Raw genomic sequence first — 23,212 nt, 5'->3', positions numbered from 1 at the left:
TTATTGTTTTTATTTATTGTAGTTTTACATTTCTATTAAGTATGGGTTTTGTCTATTGTGAATGTATATAGATCTTCTATAGTTATAATTCCATGTGGAATTCTCCATGTGGAGAATGATCTCTTTGTCATGCACAGAAATCTTTAAAATGTAGCTGACTGCATTGTTCAGAATTTCAGAGGATTAATTTCATACCCAAAATGTACCCAGACACTGGCTACAAAATTGTGCATTTGAGTTTTTTCTAAATTTTCTCGTGTTTTGAGAACTTATTACTTATCGAAAAAAGCTACCAGAGAATAATTACTACATAAATGGAGAAAAGATGAGCAAAACTTTGTTCTTTTTTAGTAAAGAAAACCTGGGTATAAATTATCAAAGTAAAATAAATTGCTTTTCCAAAAACTGCAAAAGCTTTTAAACTTTGATACATTTATTTTAAATATTTTATTAAAGTTGTCTGAGTTTTAAATAGGATTTTTAAGTTGAGTCTCCGAAGCAAGCCCTGACCCAGGGATTTGAGTTTCTTCGGAAGATAATCCCAGAAACTGGGTTAAGGGTAGGAGTGAGACAGGGGAGAGAAGCACTCAGCAGAGAGGGTGAGATAAGCAGCAGGTAAAAAGGGGCCCTGGGGGACCTGGCGTAGAGCTTCCTTAGCAAGTTCCAGAAGGGAACTAGAATATAGGTTCTTTCAGCAATTCCCATTTGCCATTGGCTAAGTCATGCCCTGGCCCTGGCATGGTCCACACATAAGTCTCTTGGCTGCAGAGTTTCAGGTGTTTGAGAGACAGAAAGAAGTAGGGAGTCTTGTGTTAAGGGCAGTTGAGAGTACATGACTCCTCAGCATGTGAGAGGTGCCCACAGTGTCCGCTGCCACATGAGTCTGGTCAGAGCCAGACCACAACTGTGGCACTGAATAATGTGAACTGGAGATGACAAAGTGTCCTCCTCCTGGCTTGTTCTAAAGACTAGCTAGAATACCGCACATGCAGTTTATTTTATAAAGTAAGCCCTCTCATAGTCACATGATCATCATCATCAATATGGTTTTAACTAGATTATTGATGAAATTAGTGAATACTTTCAAATGAGAGTTTCAAGGACATTTTTACCCTTTCATTATTTTTAGCAACTACTGTATTATACATTCCAGTGGGCTCCAGAATTTAGCGGTCACTTTTGTCCTTCAAAATCTTCTCCGGTGTGTGCTGCAGGGTCACATCATAATTTTTGCCCTACCGAGTAACTGATGCTAGCAACCTGCCCATTGCACGGCTTTGTGGTGCTTACTCCAGGGGGCTCAGGAAAGGAAGAGTAGAATTTATGTTAAGATCTTTTTAAAAGCAATTTTTAAGAAATACTTCCTCCCCCGATATATCTGACTCTGTAAAGCACAAAGCTCCTGTTTTGTAAATATCATATTTATCTTCTGATAATTATTTCAGGTTTGTGCTCTGAGATCATGAAAAACAGAATCCTGAAAAGGAATCCTTGTAAGTGTCCACAGTGGTAGCAAAACTAAGCCTAGCGAAAACAGGTAGTAGCTGAGAGGATTTGAAATTATTTGCAGTTAATTTTTACTGGCTTCGGTTTTGATATTTCAATTCAATAATGTTGAGAAACAAAAATACCTCTTAGCATTAAGAATAATAGATGCCATAGCAGAAATATAGTTCTCCTCACTCTGTCATGCACACCAAAAATCAATAGACTGAAAAGACAGCACAGTTTAAATGGATTGTTTTTGCTCTTGAAATAGACTAATGTAGGGAACCAGTAATGCAGAAAACAGTATTATAACAATGTAGTATTATAACATATTATAAGTGTTTTTAAATATTAGGACAATTGTAAGTACTACTATTAAGTAGTAAAAGTATTACTTTAGCTTTTCATAGGAACATAAGGGATTCTTTTTAAAATGTTATTGGCAAAACCAAACGTTTTAGATTTTCTGTGGTTCAGTGGCACACCAACAGTCACCATATATTTCATATTTACAGGCCTATATTTCTTCCTACGCTTTCGTTTCCTTGGGTACTGAAGAGTGAACACAGGCCTCACACATGTTGACCGAGTGCTCCACCACTAATTATATCCCTAGCCTTAAAAAAAATTTTTTTTGAGACAGCAACTGGCTAAGCTGTCCAGGCTGGCCTTAAGTTTGCTTTCGCTGCCTCTGCCCCCGAGTGGCTAGAATTATACATGTGTGCCACTGCATCTCCTTCTGTGCTTTTGAACTATATGACCAGGCGTTTGATGATAAGGTCTGGTAAAGAAAAAGCATTGAACGTTGTAGTAAGTCCAGAAAAACTGTAGGAGATATGATACGGAAAGTGGTATGAGAGGTGCTGGTAGAGAGACCTGGTCAGGCTAAGGTAATTCTGTGATTTATCTTTCCCTTGGGCTTCTAGCTAGGAAACTTAGATTGAGGTCTGGAAAACAGAATGTAATAAACCAGCTAAGTAAAACAGGATTTATAGAACTTGCCCTATAGACAGAACTCTAAACTGACTCTTAATGATTCATGTCCTTGTTTAATCCCTTCCCTTTTACAGAGATGGAATCCATCAATGTGATGAGATATTCCTATGATGCTGCTGCTTTTGCAGATCTAATAAATGCTTCTCATCAATTGCTGTTGGGTAAATAAAAGAGAAAGAGGTGGTCTTCAGTAAATTGGATTTAACCAGGCAACCCTTTCAAAGAGAGCTGTGGCATGCAGCAATGAGGCCAAATAGCAGCTGCAAAACTGTCCATCAGACCTTGAGCTCAGAATAATTTGTATTAGGTATTTGGAAGAAAGAAAGCATAAGTGGTTGACGTTGAAACCACATTGGCTATAGTTAAGAGAGGTGAAATAAAGCTAGGAAAGCTTTGAGGTACAGGACAGCAAGAAATCATTATTGCCTCTAGGTTGGTTGGCGTTGTAGGCAGGGTGTAAAAGGGTACCTGGGGGTTTCAGTGGGATCCTAGTTAAGATTCTACACATATTGGGGAAACGCGAAAGGCTTTAGTTGTCTCAGGGGCATTTCTAATTAACCTCCGCATCTCTCTTCCTCTTCATCCTCTGGACCTTAAATGTAGCACATCTTAGAACTTTTTCTCTCTCTCCCTGTGCTCCTGCCTCTAACACCTTCTCTAGCAAGGGCAGCATTAACCTCATCTGGTCTGGAATGCATAGCCCTGGTGGACTGTGAGGTGTTACAGGGTCATAGTGAAGAGGCCACAGCACAATTTTTACCTTTCCATCTTTCTCCTCAAATCTTTTTTAAGATGTTTCATTTTTGTTAGTACATATTTGCTATACACATGTTACAAACCACTATCAAGCATTGGTACATGTATATAATGCATCTTCTTTTTATTTGTCCCAAACATTTTTTTTAATTTGTCAGACATTTTTGTGATGCATTATAACTACTTTCATTGTGGTATTTCATCCACGTACATGACATGGCTTAATCCTTTTCCCCTGTGTCACTCCCCATCCCCTCCATCTCCTAGTCCCCTTCCCATTTGCCAAAGAACTATCTCTCTATTTCCCTTTGTCTACATTTTATTTTGCTCTTTATTTATACTTTGAAGTTCTCATATAAGAAAAAAATTATATGGTATTTAAACTTGCATGTCTGATGTATTTCACTTAACCTTTTGTTTTCAAGGTACATCTATTTTCCTACAACCAACTCAAATTCACTTCTCTAGAGCAGAGTAGCAGTCTGTCATTTGTAGATATCACATTTTTAAAAATCCATTCTTCTGTTGATGGGCATAGCGCTGCTTCCAAGATTTGGCTACAGTGAATTGTGCTCCTACAAACATTGGTATGCATACAGTGCTATAGTATGTCTTTAATCCTTCCAGGAAGATATCTGATAGTGGAACAACTGGAATTTCTATATTTAATTTTTTGAGGTATCTCCATATTGATTTCCATCATCATTTTAGTAGCTTGCATTCTCACCAACCAATATTTGTTGGTTTTTGATTTTTTGATGATTGCCATTCTGTTTTGAATAAGGTAAAATTTCAGTGTTGTTTTAATTTGCATTTTTCTAATGGCCAGTGCTGTTGAATATTTTTTGTATTTTATGGCTCGTTTCTGAGGAGAGTCTATTAATTTCAGTAGCCTATTGTTTGACTGTATCTTTTATTAAGGAGTTAATTTTAAAAAATTATTTATTTAGTTCTCTGTCTGAGATATAGCTGGTATTTTTTCCCATCCTGTAGGCCATCTTTTCACTCTATTCGCTGTTTTGTTTGCTGTGCAGAAGTGTTCTATTTTGATGTAGTTCTATTTTGTTGACTCTCGGTGTTATTTCTTGTGCAGTTGACATTTTTTTTCTCTTATTGGTTGGATCTACACTGAGAGAGAAAGGAGAACTTCTTTCTCTTTCTTCCAGATTGGTCAGCTATTTAAACTCTTCTAGAAAAGTTTCTTAAAATCTACCCCATGAACCATTGGACTGAATAAAAATTTAGTTTCTTTTATTGAGAAATTTAGTTTCTTTTATTGAGGAAGATGAAGAACCAATAAACATATATTAGGAATTTTCAGATGCCAAGTTGTTTTCACAGGTCTACTCCCCAAAGTCACTTTTTATGACTGCCTCTGAGCAAAATTGCTGAGAAGCGCTTTCATTTCATTAAAACAGTAGCATTTAGAAAATATATTCATTAATTCTTGGGGTAGTATTGTTGAATACAATAAAAATCGATTATGTCATTTCTAAATGGAAATGAAGATAATAGGATAGGTTGAAATGACTCAGAAAAAGTACACTGCTGTTCTGCAAGGCCTTACAAATTAGCTCAGAAAAAAAAATCTTATTGTTAACAAAGATTTTTTAAAAGGCATAGTATCTCATCTCAACAATAAACCTTTTTTGTACCCATGAGAATTAGAATTTTTTGGTTTGCAAAAACCCTATTTACTAAATCTGGAGGGAAATAATGTTAAATTAAATATAGAAACTTGAAATATAAAAATAAACACATATCCAGAGCCATGGAGGGTATGATTGCTGATACTTACATGTGATCTTTTATCTTCCACGATGTCCATCTGCAGTGTGCGGAGTGATTGCTGAGCAGGATTAATGTCTCTGATGGCAGCAAAGTGGAAACAGGTTATTTGAATGTTACAATGCTTTATATATTTTCAGGATAAGACTACACTTACATGTGCAAGGCCAAAGTAAACAGAATGAGCTCTTAAAACTCTTCGTGTGTAAAACCACACTCAACACCAAGAATAATCTGACTAACCTCAGGGTAACATGAGAAGATTAGCTCTGGAATTTTTGCCAGAACAAGGATTTTGCTGATTAAAAATAGTGCACTGTCTTCGAAAAGCAAATGATAGAACAAAGATATTCTTTTCTGTACAGGCACGTTCATTGTGTGGTCCGGGTAAGGCAATGTTGCTGGTTACCCTGTAAAGGAAGTCTAGGTGAAGCCTGCATCCCTGCATCACTAAAGTCCTCTTTGCTATTTTTCCCTTGAAATGTTCTTCATTGTGCCAGCCTAAACTGTCTTTTACAGCTGAGTACTAATGACGATCCTGCTAATACAGACTATGTGACACAAACCTGTGGGAATATTTGGTTCCAAACATGCAAACAGGAGAGAAGAAATAAGTTCAGAGTTAAAGAAAGAAATAAAGCAGAGCACCCTTCTAGCTGCATGAGAAGAAAAAAAATGCAGACTAACGGTAATAGTAACTTCCTGCACTTCTATACCAGCTTCATTTTTCAGACTTTAAAAATTTTGCCACAGATCCAGGTGCATAAAAGCTACATACATTCCATATGTTATAAAAGATAAATGAACAGAATTTATAAGCTTTACCACAACCACAAACAGGTGAAAAACTAGTGTTTTCATCTAAAAATTGGTTTGAGATCTCTTTTAAATAAAAAAATCAGAACTAGGAATGTATATATATTTTTGATCATGCAGTGGTGTGAGTGTTGTTATCATTTGGTGGGCAAGGTCTTTGATCTCTGTACCGTGCTACCAAAAGACACTGTAAATGTGAAAAATTTAAATAGGAGAGAAAATAAGAGGAAAAAGTAAAATTTAAACCACTAATGACTGAAGCTTCAAATCATTTGTGCCTATTAAGGATCATTTATATTCAGATAGCAACAGCACTGAGTGATATTAGTACTGCATGTTAAGTGATGTACTGGCCTATGTCAGTAAGGAAAAAATGCAATTGCTCAGTCTCCAAAGAAAATCCTTAGTTGTATTTACTGCCCATGTACTTTTCTGGTGCTTTGCAGATTTTCACCAGCTCTGGAGATCATTTTTATGAAATCACCATGGTCAAAACCTTCTCTTGAGCTCTTGTGCCTTGATACTAGGATGATTTACAGATTTGTAATCAAAGAATAAAGCTATCACTGGAAGGTTTTAATTAGTTTTATTATACAGTGTATAAATTTTGTATAGTACCTACAATGCCATAATGTTGAGTTTATATCAGAACTTATATTAAATAAGATGTAAGACACTGATGCATGGCTTATGAAACATTAGCAAACCATCTATATTATGAAACATTAGCAAATACTCTCTGTTAATGAGAATGTCAGTGTTAGCTTTTAGTAGTATTAAAAATATTTTTATGCTTCCTAGTCATTAATATTGTATTGTTTAACATTTACTATATTTTAAGTCATTTATTGCCATATTAAATACAAATTATATTTCTATTTAGTTTCATAGATCAGGAACATTTATTTGTATTTAAGCATTAGGTTTTATGAAAGGAATGAAGAAAGAGCCATATAGTAGCTTTGAAAGATGATGGTTTTCTAGTTGTGTGCACACATGTTGACATTCATATTTATGCAAGCATTTGCAGTTTAGAGTGTATATTTCAACTCACCTTTGACGTGGCCTTCTTTGTGTTAGAATGATTATATCAAAACTCTTCAATCTAGCATTTGTGACCCTCCATTACCTGGCTTCGTATGCCCACTGAACAGTTGAATCTCTCATTAACCCACAAAACCAACTTCAGGCAGCATGATTTTCATAGATTTCCTAAAAATATACTACATTTATTTGTTTCTGAAAAGTTAAGCTTGTTCAGCTCTTCACTTTAAATACTTCTTTGCCACTTCACTAACTCAAGTTCCTAGTCCAGGGATTGCCTAACACTTTATATGCTCACAGCATATAAGATATTGAGGAACAGCAAACAGAGAAGAATGGGAGGGTTCTATGCCTTGAAACTAACGCAGGACACTTGCTGAACACCGGATTCTAGTATTTGAAAGACCAATGGACAGAAGAGGAGCTCAGTTTTGCTCCAGGTCTAGAGGCTAGAAGTACAATTAGCACTAATTTTGCAGAGTTTTGAAGAAGTCTATGTCTGACTCTCTTCCATAGAAAGAAATAGTCGTAACAATTCAGTATTCATAATGGCATGCAAAAGGTTCTGTCTCAGAGTGTAGCAGAGACTGCTGGCTATCCGCCAACCTCTTCCTTCATCAGAGAGCTTCCACATTTTAGACAGTCACAAGGCTGCTCAGCTAGGGCTGACCTTTATCACCTGACCTTGCAGTTCTAGCCAATGTGATGCAAGCAGAAGACTTTGGGTAATTCAGTGTCCAGGCCACCTTCCAAGGAAAAATCCAGGAATGTTTCCTTGGACCTCTTCCACCTTTATGCCAATAGAAGGCTGTAAAGAAGACTGTCTTGGACCATGGGCTAGAGATCCAAAGTCACAAATTGAGAATGATAGAATTGTTCTGCTGGCTCAGGGCTATCTCACCCTGTATAGTTTTGCAAGAAAGAGATGAATTTATCTCTAGTTAAAGCCACAATTTTATCTTTTTCTTATGGCAGTTTAGATACCATAATAGCCAACATACTGATATCTTTTATTTAAAAATCTTTTATTATATTCAGTTAAATTTATTTCCAATGTCTTTTTTGTGTTTCCAGTTATGCTATGCATATATTCTTACAGATAGTTCACTGGTTTTATGTTGCATTTTAACCAGTTTTCATGAGTTTAACAGCTTAAAGCACACCCACAGAAGAGTTCACAGTTTCTATTACCTCGGAATCTGGGCAGAATATCATTCAGTTCTCTGCTTAGGTCTCCCAAGGCCAAAATCAAGGGATTGGCTTGCATGAGTTCTTACTTTGCAAGCTAATTCCTGATATTGTGGTAATTCAGTTCATTTGGCTACTGCTTTGAAATGTCTGTTTTATTGCTGTCTGCCAGCCAAAGGTTATATTCAGCTCCCAGAAACCAGTCTCAGGGCCCATCCATCTTCAAGTGAGCAACAGCAGGAGGTCTCCCTTATGCTTCAGTTCTGACTTACCCTTCAGTGACCAGATAGAAGAAATTCTCTGCCTTTGAAAGAACTGAGAGTACAATTGATTTACCCTGAGCATGTTCTTTTTGATTAACTCAAAATCAATTGATTAGTAACCTGAATCACACTTCTCAATATTCCTTTTGCCATATAAGTAACATAATCACAGGTATGATATCACATTTGCAGTCATGAACTATAATGAAAATTCTTAGGAGTGTATTTTAGAGTTCTGCCTATGTAGTAAGGATATTTACCACCAGATCCCAGCAATAGCTATCTCATGTGTTTGGCAAACTGTAGTGTTTAACAAATGCTCACTGCCTTGATGACATCTTTGTTATGCTAAAATCACTTGATATTCTTATATTAATATAAATAAGATGATGTTGAGTGATATCAATAGGAGACAGGAGATTCTGAACATTTTGTATACTATTATATATAATTTATGACTATAAATTTTAAAGAAAGTTGTGTTGGCATCAAGATGAGTAGCATAAAATCCCACACTCATTTTATATGCATCATTAACCTTTAGGTGTGCTTTGTCAAAATATTTCAGGCCAACTAGTCTTGCTCATTACATTGAAGAAGTTACACAAAACAATATGCCTGCCCTTTTATAATTGACTTTTTTATAGAACATTCTATAAAATGTTCAGATATTCCCCAATGAGAATGATGACATCAGACAAGGGGTTCTTTAGACACTTTTCTCTAATTATCCATTTGCTCTTCTTTTGACTTACTTAGAGAAAAATCCCAAATCCTTCCTGAAATCCTCGAGAGCCCCACGTGATCTGCTATCCCACCAAGCTATGATTTCATCTTGTCCCACTCACTGTCCAAGCTTCTCGCCTGTCTTCGTGAGAATGCCTCAGGGCTGTAGGATTGCTAAGCAGTGCACCCTTGCTTGTGCAGATCCTTTATCAAATGTCACCCTGTAGATGAGGCTCTGTCTGCACCTGACCTGACTGCTACCTCGGTTCTCTGCATTCAACTTTAGATGGTTTCATCGCCTGTCTCCCTGCACCTTTCCTCAGGACTAGAGACTTCGTTTTAAACACTGTGGAATCCTCAGTCCCTAGCATATAATTGACAACCAGGTAAATATTGTTGAATGCATGAATGTATTTCAGAAAAGGAAAATTATACCAACTAGAGAATTCATTCATTCTACAAAACAGTACAGATTTTGTAATTCTCAAGAGCCTTGTGTTCCTTAACAGTATAATAGAATGTTAATAGCAGTGGAAAAGTGGCAAGTTTGGCAGAAGGGCAGAAGTTAAGACATAGGAGGTTCAGTAGAAAATGAAGCATTTAGGTTTCCTACAGCTTTTATTAAACTTACCAGTGCAGACCACAGACTTCCCACACCCACCAGTGTTAACGGAAATACTGTGTAGAAGATAAGAAAGAGGATTCACAACACCTACTACAATACTATATCTGCCATCTTTGCCTCTATCAGTGACGACACGCATTAGCAGGATAATTGCAAGTTTTGAAGTCGCTTGTCACATTAAACACTTATTAACTGTTTTTAGCATAAAGGTTGAAGGGCTTTTTGCATTGTTCTGCAAGTATTTTAGTTCCATTGTAGGTGTTACCATTTTGCTTTGCTTATCTTTTTCACTTGCTTATAAAACTTATATAACCATTGACTATATCAGATAATACGATAATTGATGAAAAGCTTATAGTTAATCATCTGGGACATGGAAGCAACTACCATCATTCCCTTTAAAACTGCTTTGAACTTTCTTTTTTTTTGTCTTTCATTTTTTAAATTTTAAAAATTGATAGATATTGTACATATTTATATCATGTGTAGTAATTCTACAGGGTAACTGAAAAACCCTTATCTCAAACATTTGTCTTTTATTACTTAATTAGTGTGTGTGGCATTGAGGATCAAATTCAGACCATTATATGTGTTGGGAAATATCTCTACCATCGCGCTATGTATCCTAACCCTATCAGATATTACTGAGTGTTGAGAATATCCAAAATCCTCTCTACTTGCTGCTCTGAAATGTACAATTCATTATCAACAAGTTACCCTGCTGTGCTGAGAGCATTAGCTCTCATTATTCCTACTGTAATTTGTACCAATTAAATCTCCTCTCTCCATCCCTCCATCCTCACTTCCCTGCCTATGGTTCTACTCTCTACTGAGATTAACACCTTAGCTTCCAGACACAACGGAAAACCCTCAGTATTCATCTTTCTGTGCCTGACTTAATTCATGCAACACAATTTCCTCCAAGTTCCTCCACGTTGCTGCAAGTGACAGGGTTAATTCTGTTTCGTCGCTGAAAAACACTCAACTGTGTTCAGCCATCAGCGGACAACTCGATGACTGAGGAGGTGTATAAGACTCTTACGAATAGTGTCGCAGTAATATGACAATGCAGATAACTCTGACATGCTGGTTCCCTTTCTTTTGAATATGTACTCATTGAGTGAAGTGTGTGAGTTTATTAGTCTGGGAAAAGACTTCCTTTGACGATGACTCCAAAAGCACAGGCAACAAAAACAGAAACAGACAAATAAAATTACGTTTTCAAAAAGCTCCTGAGCATAAAAGAAACAATCTGCAGAAGAGGGCAACCTCCAGAAAGGGAGAAAATATTTACGGACTATTCAACCAGTAAGCGGTTAGTATCTAGAATATATAAGGTGCTCAAATAGAAAAAAAGTTCCCACAGAAACCAAAATCTAAATGATGTCATTTAAAACTGAACACGATATGAAGACTTTACTCAAAAGCAGGTATACAGATTGCCAGCAAGTATATGAAAAACACCCCAAAACTTCTTCATCAGGGAAATGCAAATCAAAACCACAATGAGGTATCATGTACTAATTATTCTAGCTATTGTTGAAAAAAGATGAAAAAAAAAAAACCTGTTGACAATGCAGAGGAAGGTAAACTCTCCTACTCATAGTGAGAATGTAAGTGTTATTTTGGAAAACTGTGAAAGTTCCTCAAAAAACTAGAATGCCTCATTCATTTAAATTGCTGCTTTGTGGAAGCATATTGTCTGAATTTTCTCTCATGGAGGGATAGTGGGCAAGAAAGTCAGCTTACTGCATTTTTCTTGTAGTGACCTCAGGAATATAATAGTGCCAATGACTAAGTCATATGTAGGAACACACATGCTTGGAAGGGGTATCTGTCAAAGGGGGAATAGCTATTTTCTTAGAGCTCTAAGATTCAAAGGAGGCAGATTAACTCTATAATGCATTTTATAATAGAGCTGTCCAAAATAAAAATATACCATAGCACTTAACATATGTTTGCAACAAATATTGAATTTAATTCACGCAGGATGCCTCTCTGTTTCATGTATAAGCCATCTGTCATATGTCACTGGGTTTTGTAGCTGGGATTCTTATATTAGTGAAAAACTGGATGAGTTATCTTCTCATTTTTTGTTTTCATAAGATTATTCAGTAATCTTTTGAAGAGAAGACATGACTGAATCAGAGATGAATAATATGCATAATTTGACTGTTTAAATTTGTTGCTATTATTAAAGGGAGTGAAACAACTTAAGAGAAATATATGTAAAATATTTATGAATACTGCTTTAAATGTTATCAAGTTCTGATAAAGACTTAAGGGCAATTCTAAGCCCTTACAATTATATTTTTAGTATTAACTATTTGTTAAAAATCATTATTTGAATAAATTGTTGATCACAAGATATTTTACTAATTGAACCTTCAAAGTCTTTTCCAAAAATTATAAACAAAGTCTCTTTTTGAAGGAGCTTAAATCTTACATTTTTTCCTTATTAATTGCTTCAATCAATGTAATCCTAGTGCGCTTTGGCTTAATTTTTGTATCTGTAAAGGTATATAACTAAACACATAAACCTTATATATCAAGTATTTAGCATCCTAAAAGCTAATATGTTGCTCTTTTTATCATCTACTATATGTTGCTGAGAAAAAAAGGGGCCCTGCTTCTGTTCCACTCAGTCATTAAGGGATCCTAGTTTTTGAGTTTCTTTCAAGTCCTATTTGTCTTCGTTTTGGTTCTCAGAATCTCACTGGATGGAAAAATAAGAGTCGTACATGGAGGTCTTTGTATGGCCTGACTTAGCATTGTCATAGTGATGCTCTGGGTTTCTATGAAACCGACCCGAAATGGAGCCACACGCCCACTCCTGGTTTTAGAGGAGGCTGGAGTCTACACTGCAGCCATGTGCCTAGCAAGGAAGGAAACGCAATATGGACAGACAGCTGCAGTCCTGGCTACCGACCACTTTGTGCTCACCAAATATGTGGCTTATGCTTCTTTGGAACGTAAATGCCATTTACTTCCTCCCAGGGAAGCAGCCAAAGGACCACTGGATCACTGTCTGCAGCTCGAAGTCCTGGATCAAGGAATAGAAGCAATTTTCCCTTTTCCTAACAGATATTAAGTATACATTTTTATAGGACACAGTGTAATGTTTTGGCACATTTATATATTATGCAGTGATCAACTCAAGCTATTTCTATTATCCATCATCTCTGACATTTATCTTTTCTTTGTGATGAGAGCATTTAAAAACCCTCTCTTCTAGCTATTTTGAATTATGTAAGACTCTTACTTTCTTTGTCTCTGGGACAAACACCGAACACCCACAATTTAAAGGAGGAGAAATTCATTTTGGTTCACATGCTCAGTCCATGATGAGCTAGTCCAAGACAGGAAACAGCATGGTAGAAAGGCATGAGGGGGTGGAGGGGCTGCACACATCATGGTGGCCAAAAAGCAGAAAGAGAAAGAGACAAAGACTGAAACAGAGAGAAAGGGAGAGATAGATGGTGAGAGAGAGAGAGAGAGAGAGAGAGAGAGAGAGAGAGAGAGAGAGAGAGAAGAGAGAGAGAGAGAGAGAGAGAGAGAGAGAGAGAGAGAGAGAGAGAGAGAGAGAGAGAGAGAGAGAGAGAGAAGACAGGGAGGAAGATGTACCTTTTCAGTAAGGCTTACAACCCCCTGCTTCTGCTGGCCAGGCCCTGTCCCCTAACAGCAAATGGACTGTAGAGCACCCATGCTCCAGTCTTATTCCCAAAGTCCTGCCTGGGAGTGCATAAGCCTCTTGGGCGACATCTAGATACACAAACCATACAGATACAACACCACTGACTACAATCGCCCTTCTGTGTAACGGAACACCAGAATTTGTGACTCTTACCTTGCTGTGACTTTGTATCTGGTCACCAGTGCTGCCCCATGCACCCCACCCAGCTGACTTAGCCTCACAGCCACTGTTTGCTCTTGTATTTGCTTAGTGTTTTCTGATTTCACATCTGAGAGAAAACATACGGTATTTGTTATTCAGTGCTTGGCTTATTTTACCTCATATAAAGCTCTCCAGTTTCATCCATATTGTCACAAATAATAGGAATTCATTTTTTTATGGCTGAAAAATATCCCATTGTATGTGAATATCTATATTTATATCTCTCTACATATAACGTATTTTTCATTCACCTGTTGATGAATACAAGTTGATTCCATACTTTGCTGTTGTGAATAGTACTACAATAAATATTGAAGTTCAGAAACTTCAATTATTAACTATTATCCTTTGGATATATAGGCAGTAGTGGAATTGTTGGGTCATAAGGTAAATTGTACTTTTTAAATTTTTAAGGCACCTTCCTGCTGCTCTCTGCAGGGGCTGTATTCATTTACATTCCCGCTCACAGTATGCAAGGGTTCCCCTTCTCCCACATCCCTGACAGTATTTGTTGTTTTTTGATAGCGGTCATTCTAACAGATGGGATGTGCTTTGCCATTGTGGCTCTAACCTAGGCAATGAGTGATTCCTAGCATTTTTTTCATATACTTGTATAATTGTGTCTTCTTTTAAGGGGTATCTATCTAGTGAATTGTTTTTGCCATTAAGTTGTTTGCATATTGCATATATTGATTCCTTACCACATGTGTAACTGTGAATATTTTCTCCATTATTTAGGTTTCTGCTTCACTCTGTTGTTTCCTTTGTTATGCAGAAGACTTTTTTATTTTGAAATAATCTTGTTTTTCTCTATTTTACCTTTTTTAGTCTTTGATTTTATGTTCTTGTCCTAAAAAATTTTTGCTCAGGCCAATGGCATATAACACATCCCCTATATTTTCTTCTAGCAGTTTTATAGTTTCAGGTTTTACAGTTAAGCCTTTAACCCGCTGTGACCTGACTTTTGCAGGTGGTAAGAGAAAGAGCTCTGGTTTATTCTTGTGCATGTGGACATCTAATTTTCCCACTGCCACTCACTGAACAGAATATCCTTGCCTAAATGTGTGTCCTGGCACCTCACCAAAAATTATTTGGCTATCAGTGGGTAGATTTATCAGAAGGAAATTCTCTGCCAGTTCTGAATGTGCTCTTTTAGAGCCCTAATAAACCATGCATCTGCCTGCTGCCTCACTATTCCCGTCAGATATGCAATGACAGAAATGAAACCATGGGAGGCACCAAGAATTCCCTTACCCATAACAACCCTAAAGGAACATATGCAGGTTTTACAAAGGCCTCTTACCTGGAGGATGGGGATTGGTGTTCCACTCTGGGCAGAATTCCCCTCTCTATTTCTGTAAAGACTAACTCCACTGTACGGGAAGTTTTTCTCCTCTATTATCCCCTATAGACATCTCTAAAACAGGTATGGAGGAAACAAGACAAGCTTCCACTGCAAGACTAGGGATTTCAACCAGCTAAATTCTTTCAAAAATTCAATACACTTTCATGTGCTAATAACCACATTTAATGCTCCCACTTTTAATTTTATTTTTAAATTTTGCTGTGGTGAAAGCCTAACATCAAATCTACATTGTTAACAAATTCCTAAGTGCGTAGCATCATATTGCTAATCATGGGTACAATGCTGGACAACAGATACCGAGAACTTATTGGTCTTGTGTAATTGAATGTCTGTTGATTTTCCATACTCCATTTCTCTCCTCCCCCTCTGGCAAGCACCATATTTCTTTCTGATTCAACAAGTTAAACTATTTTAGATATTTCACTTAAATGGTGTTTGTCCTTCTGTATTGGATTTATAGTGTAATGGCTGCAGGATTCGTCCACATTGTCATTTTTTTAAAAGTCTGAATCATAGTCCACTATACACATGCACTGTGTTTTCTTTATTCATCCATCCATGGACTCTTGCACTGCTTTCATGTCTTTACTGTTGAGAATAGTGTTACGGTGAATGTGGCAGTGCTCTGTCTCTCTCTGCAGGCGCCACACTTTGATTATTTTGAATTCAGAAGTTAGATTACTGGATTGTATGATGGTTCTGTTTTTAAACTTTTGAGAAATCTTTGTATTGTATTGTTTTCCACTTTGCATCCCTACCAACAGGGTACGAGGGGTCCAGTTTCTCCACATTCTTAATAACACTCGTTAATAACCATCCTACAGGGGGCTGGGGATTTAGCTCAGCGGCATAAGTACCTGCCTTGCAAGCAGGCGGTTGTGAGTTCGATCGCCGGTACTGATAAAAATGAAAAAGACCAAAAAAAAAAAATAAATAAATAAATAAAAAAATAACCATCCTACAGATAGGAAATGCTACTCACTGAGGCTTTGAGTTGCAGATTTCTATTGGATATTTGTATGTTTTTATTGGGCAAATGTCTATCCAACCCCTTTTCCCATTTTAAAATCAGAATGGCTTTGTTACCTGAGCTGAGGCTATTTTGATAAATGGTTTACAAATAGCTCCTCCCATTCTGTGGGTCTCTTTTTCATTCTGTTGATTATTTCCTTTACCTTGCAGAAACTTTTTAGCTTAATATAAGTTGGCTTGCCCATTTTCATTTTTTTCACTGTCCTTTTGCTGTCATATACAAGAAGTCTTGCCAAGACCAATATTGTGAAGCCTTTTCCTGATTTCTACCAGAGTTTTTACATTTTCAGGCTTTACATTTAAATATTTGATCCATTTTGCATTGCCATTTGTATGTGTCGTATGGGATAAGGTATCAAGTTTATTCCTTGTCATATAAATGTTTATTTTCCTCAAAAACATTTGTTGAAACTGCCCTTTCCCTATTTTATAGGTCTGACTTCCTTTTTGAAGTTTACCGACATACATGGGTTGATTTCTTGGCTTTTAATTGTTTTCTGTGAGTTTATAGGTCTCTTTGTACCACTACTATGCTCTTAATTATTATATTGTCATCATATATTTTGAAATCAGAAAGCGTGATTCTTCCAACTTTATTTTAATTTCTGAGAATTTCTCTGGCTATTTAGGATCTTTTGTGATTCCATATGAATTTTAGAATTGCTTTTTCTACCTCCATGAAGACTGCCATTGGAATTTTGATAAAGAAGTGTATTGAATCTGTACTGATTTTTGTATAGCACAGTCCCTTTCAACAAAATTCTATTAGTCTATAAATGCAGGTTATCTTTCCATTTGTTTGTGCTTCTCAATTTCTTTTCGAGGTCTTTGTAGTTTTAGAATTTGAATCTTTTACTTCTCTAATTGAGCTTATTCTTAAGTATTTTATTATTTTGGTGCCATTATAAATGATATAATTTTTGTTCTGATTTCCTTTTTTACGTAGCATATTTTTAATATTAGAAGTCCAGGTAATTTTTCTAAATTGACTTTTTTTTTAACCTTCAATGTTATTGACTTTTCTTTTTAGTCCCAATTGTCTAGGAAATGGAGTTTTTAGAATTTCCTACATATGTTTAAGATTATGTCATTTGCAAACAGAGACAGTTTTACTTCTTCCTTTTAGATTTTAATATGTTTAATTGCTTTGTGTTGACTAATTGTTCCTGCTAGAACTTTAGCACCATGGTGAACAGAAGAGGCTAGGGTGGCAGTGTTGCCTTTTTCTGTCTCTTGGAAGAAAAGCTTTCAGTTTTCATTACTGAGTATGATGTCAGTTGGAAAATCTTCATCTATGACCTTTATTTTAGTGAGGTAATTTCCTTGTATGTCTTGCTAATTAACAGTACATTTTCTTTTTTCAAAACATGTTGAAATTTGAAAATTTTGTCTATTGAGATGATTGGCTTTTAATCCTCATTCTCTTAATGTGGGTCATCACCTTAATTGATTTTCATATGTTGAACCATTCCTGAATTCCAGGGATAAATCCTACTTCATATTGGTATATGACAGTTTTAATATGCTATTGAATTTAGTTTGCTGGTACCAATATTCTTTCTTGGACTTACTCTTCAGATATGATTTATTCATTCTCTGTTCCCTTTCAATGTAATGGCAGTTCCCTTAATGCTGTTGTGCTCTTCGGGGAATGCATTCCGTCACTCTGACCTTTGTCTCTAGCTGTTTTAATATCCTTTTACTGTCCAAAGCTTTTCTCCATCTGTTTGTGTGCAGCTTAGAAACAGTTAGCTCCTCCAGTTCTTCTTTTCACTTCTCCTTGCAAGCCAGCCCGCTTTTCACCTGTGCTTATCTCTTATATCTCAGGAAGGCAGCCAATTTGAGAATAAACACACCTTCATTCTGGCTCTTTCCAGCTGTGTCCCCCATCTGGCTGCGCAGCAGTAGGTGCACCCTCCTGGGTATCACAGGAATATCCTTTACCAAATGATTCACCCCAGCGTAACTGTGTTCTTCAGCCTTACAGTGCTGCCTTCCCCCCATCACCCAACCATGAAGACAATGCCATGGGCTTCAGATTTTACTTAAACAGCAGCTTCCATTCTTGGGGTAAACTTTTGTGTCAGTTGAGATTAAGAGCGTTAAATGTTTTTTATTTCACAGAGCAATATGTATTTCTTTATCACTATACAGTCCATTGCTTCTGTTCCACTGAGGTTTCAGGGACTCGGACTCTGTCCTGTGGCCCTCTCCTCATCCGGGTTCTTCAAGCTGAGGAAGAACAGACCTGAATATGGGAGACTGCGTGGACCAGGTCTAGAAGTACATGGAACATCTGCTCATATTCCATTGATCAGAAATCAGATTTAATTCACATAGCCACTCCTAAGTGAGAGGACTAGGAAATGTAGTTTAGCCTAGAATCTGCGAAGGAGAAGAAAACAGATATCAGAGAGCCAGCAGTTTTATCCATATTTGTATGTATGGAAAATAACTTTTCTAAATATTACTTGGAAAAATTCAAGTGGTTTTGCTGTATGTTTTGTGTATCTATTAATTAGATATATAAAATAACAATAGCTCAGATATATCACATGTATATTCATGCACTTTTATTTGGTGTAGTTTCTAGGTCATTATTTTGAGTAAATTCAAATCAATAAATAAAGTCAAAACAGGTTGCTACTAAAATGAGACTGCGTAAGGGCACTTTTCAAAACTAGGACAGGTTGAACATTTTTTAGTAATTACAGTGAGTGCCAATAACTATGGTTTGAGAAAGTGACAATCATAAATGCTTAATATTGCAGATGTGATAGTGCAATACTTTTGTGATGTTGAGGTTATATATTTCATGTTCAGTATTTGGTAATCAAATTCAAATACATTCTTAGCTTCATAGCACATGAGAGTGGAGAATAAAATAATGGGCAAAGAGAGTGTGAAACTTAAATATGGTTGACCTTGGTGGTTTTGGCTGTTAATTTGAGATGACATATGTGACGCATTCTTTCACTCGCACTTGGGCTTTAGTCAGTGGGCATCTCCTGATCACATGTATTAATTAATGGTATTTCTAGTTGTGCTAGACATCAAGAATCAAGAATAAGCAAAACTTTAACAAGACAAGTGCCACAGCAAAGAATGGTTGGGCCTAATAGTGCCCATGGAGAGGACCAGGGAAGGTGTTCTACGACTTGAGTGTAATACTGTGAGAAGAAGAGTGGTGGTGAAGAAGGGGGTACAAGGGGGAAGGAAAGGGGAGAAAAGTACACAGGCACTGGTGGGAACTGAAGCTGAGCTGCTGCACATTACTGAGCAGTGAGACCTCTGGTGAGACATGCGTCTGGAGAGTGTGTATGGCGTACCATGCTACTCAGCTTGGCTTCTGTAACGAACTACCATAAGCCAGGTGGCTTCAACACCAGACGTTTATTCTCATAGTTCTGCATGCTGAGAAGTCCAAGAGCATGGTGCTGGCAGACTGGGCTCCTGGTGAAGACTTCTTCTGGCTTGTAGACAACCACCTTTACTCATTTACTGTGTGATCTCTGTCCTTTCCCTGTACATGAAGAGAGAGAAAGGGAAGGGAGGAGAGAGGGGGATGGCTAGTCAGGTTCCTCTAGTTGTGTGTGTGAATCTTCTGAGAAACATTATTTATCCCCTTACTGTGGCCATGTGTGATGCATTTGAATTATTATAATTTAATTGTCTTAGAATTATTTCAGTTAATAATAGTAATCATTCAACAGGAATCATACAATCATTTGCATTGTTGCTACAGTTTTGATGGATGAAGAATATTTTGGGTATTTTCCAGAGTCATAACTTTTTTTAGCAAACATGTTTGATGTTCTCCAATTATTTTAATATCACATTAGATACTTCTCTATACTTGGGCTTATTTATACTATGTTTATAATTAAGTATAGGCTTTTTTGATTTAACAAACCTAATAGAGTTGCTCTCTCTACATAACTGGGAAATTGACTTCACTAAATACATGTGGGTGTGTTATAAAATGATCAAGGAAAATAGCTAAGTATTTTAGCTGAAATAAATTTTTCAACATGTAAAATCAGAGATTTGATACCCATTTTGTGTGTTTATAGTTCTTTAATTATGTTTATTCAAGTTTTCAACTTTTGATGTAATCGTACTACCTTATCTTTATGCTGAGAACACTAAGAGTAGGAACAATTGCTGAACTGTTACTTCACTCATTCAATAAGCAGCACAGGTGACACATCTGGAAGTGCTACCTTGTGAGCCTCGAGAGGGACAGTTACCTTTATAACAGACTCTGATTAATTACTGGTAATAATCCAGTGAATCAGATTCGGTGGGTACAGAGTCTCCTGAAAAATTCACTTCTTTATGAAAAATGTTCCAACAAAAATTGAATAATTTCAATTTCTAACCAGGAAAAACAACTTTCTTAAAGTTCAAGTTTCAAATACAGCCCTGATCCAGTAGCACCTTTAATTATATAGTAAGTTACTCTGAGTGTCAGATGCAATGATAGGTGGACCACATTCCCAAGGGGAATGTAATTGTTAGGTAACACAAACATACACTAAAATATTTTAATTTATGGAAAGCGTATAAACAAAAAAACCATAGTTTGTAGTATTAAAATAAAAATCAATACCCAAGAAAGCTAGTAGATATAGTTCACCTTCAGTGTAACTTCAAGCTTTAAATTGAACAGTTTTAGATTATGTCATGAAATTACCCTAAAGAAAATCATGTAATTGTATCTGCATTCAGAATGAAACTTTCCAAAATTATAAACTCAAGAGAAATAACAAAGAGTCTAAAATTCATTCTACCTGTACTCCAATACCTCAGGTGAGGCATTACACTCAGAGCATAAGCTCTAATTACAATAATGCGAGCAGGCGTCACCAACGCAGGATTGAGGACCTGTGGCTTTTAAGCGCTTCATAGTTCTTAACTCTCCTAGTCCTCTACAGTTCAGTGAGGTAGGTACAATAGATACCCATCATCCATAGATTTAAGTGCACAGTGCACAGTGGGGAATGATGGAATGAATGAGAACATGGAGAGAGGGAGCCCTGAGCACAAGCGGACCTTTAATAATTACCTATGGTAATCTTTAAAGATGTGGAAGCTTGGAGTCCAACAGGATTTACATTTATATCAAAGTATTCAATATTTGCTGCTGTCTTCTGATGAGGTTCTAGGATCTGTTTTCTATATTGAAAAGTCAACCAGGAAGACATACTGTGGTTATTCTGATGCCACAGATGAATTAGTATAAAATGTATAACCAAAATAACAAGGACATTTGTCTAAAGCAGTGTAAGAAAAGATAAGTACAACCCTTCATATTTTTGCTTTTATAAATTTTCAGAAACTTGTTAAGAAACCGCATTTTATAGTACTTATTATTTATGCCAGATATGAGGAAAACCTTGAATAAGTTGTATTTACACAAATCCAATATGAATAATTTTTCTTGCATATCTATCCTAAACTAAACTGAGAGAAAAATAAGCATTTTAAAACTCATATTTATTCCTATTGTTAACACTTCTCTATATATTATTTGAAGTGCCTTCTACTCCTCAGAGAAAGAAACTTGCTTAATTCTGTCTTCTGCTGCATTTTATTATAGTATTACTTTTAATTTATTGGATATTGTATCACGGTCATTTCATTAACACCAAATTTAAATTCATTGGAATAGTCATGTTCCTCAAAGAAAGTAATTTACTTTTTAAATTTACTTTTATTACCTGATACCATCTGCTATCATAAACCTTTTGTATTAAAATTTTGATATATTTAAGTACTCACTTCTGTGAAATATTTCCCTTCACTAGAGGGTACTACAAGTCTCCAGCAAAAATGAGAAATAACTAAAAGAAATAATTTAACACATACACAGTGAAAATGTGTAGAAAGCATATTTTTCACTATGTTTCTATGTTAATTTTAGACCCTTTCAACTATGAACGCTTTGATAAAAATATACCTTTTCTGTTGCACTGAATGTTAAATATACCTGCCTATAATATTCAAATTAAGATTGGCTAACTCCAGGAAGATCCATTGTCAATTTGAACTCTTTTAACTGTCCATACAATATTTATGTCTGCCTTTCTTTTTCCTTTGTTCCTGGATTTTCTTTTCTTTGTTCTTATACAGAAACTGACTTAAAATTTGGCATTGTTTGTGTATTAGGATTTGGCATTCGTGTGTCATTGAGTCTCCAAAACATTAGTAGTTTTGTTTTGTTACATTCTAGGCTTGGAATAAGATTAATTTGGCCTTGTTAATCTAGAGGCTCATTTATTCTGAGAATAAACAACCTAGAGAATGATTAAGAAATGTCTACATTTTAAATAGCTTTAATTCCGTTTTAAGGGAAGAGAGGCCGCCATCTTGTGTGGGCTTTGCTTATTGCTACATTAAGACTAAGTTTAGTTCTATGCTGGATTTACATATTAGAGGCTAAGCAACTGTATAAAATTTGAAGTGTTTATTAGTGGTTTTGTTCCTAAAATAAGCAAGGTTTATCTTAAGGCTTGTATTCCTTCATTACATAAAAAATGAAACCAATTCCTCTGTTTTAAGCAATTTGGTCGTGGTGTTCAGAAATGAACAGTTGATGTTCTCTAGATCTAGAATAATGTAGAACTTTTGAAACATTGATTTTTTAAAAAATTCTATAATAGAGTAATTTTTTAAAAGATGGATTCTGAAATTAAGGCTGACAAACGCATGTGTGGTTTTCCTTGAATATGACAACGATAGCAAAACCTGAATTTTAAGGCTAACATTTCTTATTTTATCCTCCCATGGTTTTGTCCTTTTTAATTTGTCACCTTAGGAAAGCTTTAATACGGGTCACAGTGGGGATAATAATAATAACGCACACGCTGCTGAACAGCTCCTGCCAAGGCAGTGTGAGTGCCAGGAGCCTAACTTCCTTTGGAGAGCAGCACAGGCCAGGCTGAAATTTGGTGACCATTGGCGCCATCTTGTGGGTCAATGCAAAATTGAAACAAGATCACCCGTACATTTTTTTTTAATTAAAAGACTAATATTTTTGTATTAAATTGTATTCTACGTTTATTGTACATTTATGGAAGGCTAACTATATTTTACTGGTTTGAATTTGTTTGGAATTCCACTACAATAACCTGAATTCCTCGAGAAATCTATTTCAATAAAACAACCTAAAAAGTGTAAAATACTTTAATATAAATATGTGATATATATATGAAATTTAATAAAGT

General features: G+C 36.1%; 1 protein-coding gene and 1 long non-coding RNA gene across 12 annotated transcripts in view; one reads left to right on the top strand and one right to left on the bottom strand.

Annotated features, from left to right (window-relative positions):
- Nucleotides 1-23,212, top strand: part of Mctp1 (multiple C2 and transmembrane domain containing 1) — a 539,183-nt gene that overhangs the window by 278,721 nt on the left and 237,250 nt on the right. The window lies entirely within an intron of this gene.
- LOC134475290 (uncharacterized) overlaps nt 3,521-23,212 on the bottom strand; it is a 32,937-nt gene continuing 13,245 nt past the window's right edge. Inside the window, exon 3 of the long non-coding RNA XR_010046430.1 lies at nt 3,521-19,506. This is a non-coding gene — a long non-coding RNA (uncharacterized LOC134475290). The remainder of the gene's footprint in view (nt 19,507-23,212) is intronic.

This window comes from Cavia porcellus, unplaced genomic scaffold, assembly GCF_034190915.1.
Source record: "Cavia porcellus strain 051 isolate PalLab524CR breed Dunkin Hartley unplaced genomic scaffold, mCavPor4.1 scaffold_2, whole genome shotgun sequence".
Lineage (NCBI taxonomy): Eukaryota > Metazoa > Chordata > Mammalia > Rodentia > Caviidae > Cavia > Cavia porcellus.
This window is presented reverse-complemented; position numbering and strand designations above follow the sequence as displayed.